Genomic DNA, 4,870 nt, shown 5'->3' with positions numbered 1-4,870 from the left:
TCCCCATTACTGGAGGTATAATCCTGCTCCCCTCCCCCCCATTACTGGAGGTATAATCCCACTCCCCTCCCCTCCCCCCCATTACTGGAGGTATAATCCTGCTCCCCTCCCCCCCATTACTGGAGGTATAATCCCACTCCCCTCCCCCCCCATTACTGGAGGTATAATCCCACTCCCCTCCCCTCCCCCCATTACTGGAGGTATAATCCCGCTCCCCTCCCCCCATTACTGGAGGTATAATCCCACTCCCCTCCCCCCCATTACTGGAGGTATAATCCCACTCCACTCCCCCCCATTACTGGAGGTATAATCCCACTCCACTCCCCCCCATTACTGGAGGTATAATCCCACTCCACTCCCCCCCCATTACTGGAGGTGTAATCCCACTCCCCTCCCCCCCATTACTGGAGGTGTAATCCACTCCCCTCCCCTTACTGGAGGTATAATCCCACTCCACTCCCCCCCATTACTGGAGGTATAATCCCACTCTACTCCCCCCCCCATTACTGGAGGTATAATCCCACTCCCCTCCCCCCCATTACTGGAGGTGTAATCCCACTCCCCCCATTACTGGAGGTATAATCCCACTCCACTCCCCCCCATTACTGGAGGTATAATCCCACTCCACTCCCCCACCATTACTGGAGGTATAATCCCACTCCCCTCCCCTTACTGGAGGTATAATCCCACTCCACTCCCCCCCCATTACTGGAGGTATAATCCCACTCCCTCTCCTTACTGGAGGTATAATCCCACTCCACTCCCCCCCCATTACTGGAGGTATAATCCCACTCCACTCCCCCCCCCCATTACTGGAGGTATAATCCCACTCCACTCCCCTTACTGGAGGTATAATCCACTCCACTCCCCCCCCATTACTGGAGGTGTAATCCCACTCCCCTCCCCTTACTGGAGGTATAATCCCACTCCACTCCCCCCCATTACTGGAGGTATAATCCCACTCCCCTCCCCCCCATTACTGGAGGTGTAATCCACTCCCCCCATTACTGGAGGTGTAATCCCACTCCCCCCATTACTGGAGGTGTAATCCCACTCCCCCCATTACTGGAGGTATAATCCCACTCCACTCCCCCCCATTACTAGAGGTATAATCCCACTCCACTCCCCCCCATTACTGGAGGTATAATCCCACTCCCCTCCCCTTACTGGAGGTATAATCCCACTCCACTCCCCCCCATTACTAGAGGTATAATCCCACTCCACTCCCCCCCATTACTGGAGGTATAATCCCACTCCACTCCCCCCCATTACTAGAGGTATAATCCCGCTCCCCTCCCCCCCCATTACTGGAGGTGTAATCCCACTCCCCTCCTCCCATTACTGGAGCTGTAATCCCACTCCCCTCCCCCCTTGCTGGAGGTGTAAGCCCACTCCCCTCCCCCCATTGCCGGAGGTGTAATCCCGCACCCCTCCCCCCATTACCGGAGGTGTAATCCCACTCCCCTCCCCCTTGCTGGAGGTGTAATCCCACACCCCTCCCCCCATTACCGGAGGTGTAATCCACTCCCCTCCCCCCATTACTGGAGGTGTAATCCCACTCCCCTCCCCTTACTGGAGGTATAATCCCACTCCACTCCCCCCCATTACTGGAGGTGTAATCCCACTCCCCTCCCCCCATTACTGGAGGTGTAATCCCACTCCCCTCCCCTTACTGGAGGTATAATCCCACTCCACTCCCCCCCATTACTGGAGATATAATCCCACTCCGCTCTCCCCCCCCCCATTACTGGAGGTATAATCCCACTCCCCTCCCCCCATTACTGGAGGTATAATCCCACTCCACTCCCCCCCATTACTGGAGGTATAATGCCGCTCCCTCCCCCCCATTACTGGAGGTATAATCCCACTCCCCTCCCCCCATTACTGGAGGTATAATCCACTCCCCTCCCCCCCATTACTGGAGGTATAATCCCGCTCCCCTCCCCCCATTGCTGGAGGTATAATCCCACTCCCCTCCCCCCATTTCTGGAGGTGTAATCCCACACCCCTCCCCCCATTTCTGGAGGTGTAATCCCACTCCCCTCCCCCCCATTACTGGAGGTATAATCCCGCTCCCCTCCCCCCATTGCTGGAGGTATAATCCCACTCCCCTCCCCCCATTGCTGGAGGTATAATCCCGCTCCCCTCCCCCCATTGCTGGAGGTATAATCCCGCTCCCCTCCCCCCATTGCTGGAGGTATAATCCCGCTCCCCCCCCCCATTGCTGGAGGTATAATCCCACTCCCCTTCCCCCATTTCTGGAGGTGTAATCCCACTCCCCTCCCCCCATTGCTGGAGGTATAATCCCGCTCCCCTCCCCCCATTGCTGGAGGTATAATCCCACTCCCCTCCCCCCATTACTGGAGCTGTAATCCCACTCCCCTCCCCCATTGCTGGAGGTGTAATCCCGCTCCCCTCCCCCCCTTGCTGGAGGTGTAATCCCACTCCCCTCCCCCCTTGCTGGAGGTGTAATCCCACTCCCCTCCCCCCATTGCTGGAGGTGTAATCCCTCCCCCCTCCCCCCCCATTACTGGAGGTGTAATCCCACACCCCTCCCCCCATTGCCGGAGGTATAATCCCACTCCCTCCCCCCATTGCCGGAGGTGTAATCCCGGTCCCCTCCCCCCATTGCCGGAGGTGTAATCCCGGTCCCCTCCCCCCATTGCCGGAGGTGTGATCCCACTCCCCTCCCCCCATTGCCGGAGGTGTGATCCCACTTCCCTCCCCCCATTGCCGGAGGTGTGATCCCACTTCCCTCCCCCCATTGCCGGAGGTGTGATCCCACTTCCCTCCCCCCATTGCCGGAGGTGTGATCCCACTCCCCTCCCCCCATTGCCGGAGGTGTGATCCCACTCCCCTCCCCCCATTGCCGGAGGTGTGATCCCACTCCCCTCCCCCCATTGCCGGAGGTGTGATCCCACTCCCCTCCCCCCATTGCCGGAGGTGTGATCCCACTCCCCTCCCCCCATTGCCGGAGGTGTGATCCCACTCCCCTCCCCCCATTGCCGGAGGTGTGATCCCACACCCCTCCCCCCATTGCCGGAGCTGTGATCCCACTCCCCTCCCCCCATTGCCGGAGGTGTGATCCCACTCCCCTCCCCCCATTGCCGGAGGTGTGATCCCACACCCCTCCCCCCATTGCCGGAGGTGTGATCCCACACCCCTCCCCCCATTGCCGGAGGTGTGATCCCACACCCCTCCCCCCATTGCCGGAGGTGTGATCCCACACCCCTCCCCCCATTGCCGGAGGTGTGATCCCACACCCCTCCCCCCATTGCCGGAGGTGTGATCCCACTCCCCTCCCCCCATTGCCGGAGGTGTGATCCCACTCCCCTCCCCCCATTGCCGGAGGTATGATCCCACTCCCCTCCCCCCATTGCCGGAGGTATGATCCCACTCCCCTCCCCCCATTGCCGGAGGTATGATCCCACTCCCCTCCCCCCATTGCCGGAGGTATGATCCCACTCCCCTCCCCCCATTGCCGGAGGTATGATCCCACTCCCCTCCCCCCATTGCCGGAGGTATAATCCCACTCCCCTCCCCCCATTGCCGGAGGTATAATCCCACTCCCCTCCCCCCATTGCCGGAGGTATAATCCCACTCCCCTCCCCCCATTGCCGGAGGTATAATCCCACACCCCTCCCCCCATTGCCGGAGGTATAATCCCACTCCCCTCCCCCCATTGCCGGAGGTATAATCCCACTCCCCTCCCCCCATTGCCAGAGGTATAATCCCGCTCCCCTCCCCCCATTGCCGGAGGTATAATCCCGCTCCCCTCCCCCCATTGCCGGAGGTATAATCCCGCTCCCCTCCCCCCATTGCCGGAGGTATAATCCCACACCCCTCCCCCCATTGCCGGAGGTATAATCCCACTCCCCTCCCCCCATTGCCGGAGGTATAATCCTACTCCCCTCCCCCCATTGCCGGAGGTATAATCCCACTCCCCTCCCCCCATTGCCGGAGGTATAATCCCGCTCCCCTCCCCCCATTGCCGGAGGTATAATCCCACTCCCCTCCCCCCATTGCCGGAGGTATAATCCCGCTCCCCTCCCCCCATTGCCGGAGGTATAATCCCGCTCCCCTCCCCCCATTGCCGGAGGTATAATCCCGCTCCCCTCCCCCCATTGCCGGAGGTATAATCCCACTCCCCTCCCCCCATTGCCGGAGGTATAATCCCGCTCCCCTCCCCCCATTGCCGGAGGTATAATCCCACTCCCCTCCCCCCATTGCCGGAGGTATAATCCCACTCCCCTCCCCCCATTGCCGGAGGTGTGATCCCGGTCCCCTCCCCCCATTGCCGGAGGTATAATCCCACTCCCCTCCCCCCATTGCCGGAGGTATAATCCCACTCCCCTCCCCCCATTGCCGGAGGTATAATCCCGCTCTCGGTCCCTCATTACTGGAGCCCCCAAACCCAATATTTACGGTAGAACCGCCCCCCGCTCGGCCACAGATACAACCACCCACAGCGCATTGCAGGTCACTGAGTTGCTGCCAGACACGCCGGTAACCTGACCGTCAGGCACGCTCACTTACTGTGACACTGAACCCGTCAGTTGACACCCCCCGCTCCAGCACGTCTCCCGCCCGGTGTCCAGAACCTTCTCACTCATCAAGCCACCGTCACCAATTAGTTCAGCGCACGCGCAGACACTCATGACGCATGCGCAGACTTGGTCTGGGTCTGACAAATCTGTGGTTAAATTAAAACTTCTGAAAGAAACTTTTACGCTAATCAATGTAATGTTTTTCACAGAAATGCCCTTTATTTTTTTTTAATGATATATTCTGCCATACATTGGTTATGTGTTATTTGTAAAAGTATCACTTTAATGATATGTGACAATTGAGACTTTCAGGTTCTTCAAGG

At 59.2% G+C, this 4,870-nt stretch overlaps 1 protein-coding gene across 1 annotated transcript in view; it reads right to left on the bottom strand.

Annotated features, from left to right (window-relative positions):
- pgm3 (phosphoglucomutase 3) overlaps window positions 1-4,622 on the bottom strand; it is a 60,334-nt gene extending 55,712 nt beyond the window's left edge. The window contains exon 1 of the mRNA XM_067989162.1: window positions 4,537-4,622. The gene's annotated coding sequence lies outside the window, so the exon portion shown is untranslated. The remainder of the gene's footprint in view (window positions 1-4,536) is intronic.
- Between the last annotated feature and the right edge of the window lie 248 nt (window positions 4,623-4,870).

The sequence above is a fragment of the Heptranchias perlo genome, chromosome 8 (genome assembly GCF_035084215.1).
Source record: "Heptranchias perlo isolate sHepPer1 chromosome 8, sHepPer1.hap1, whole genome shotgun sequence".
Classification (NCBI taxonomy): domain Eukaryota; kingdom Metazoa; phylum Chordata; class Chondrichthyes; order Hexanchiformes; family Hexanchidae; genus Heptranchias; species Heptranchias perlo.
This window is presented reverse-complemented; position numbering and strand designations above follow the sequence as displayed.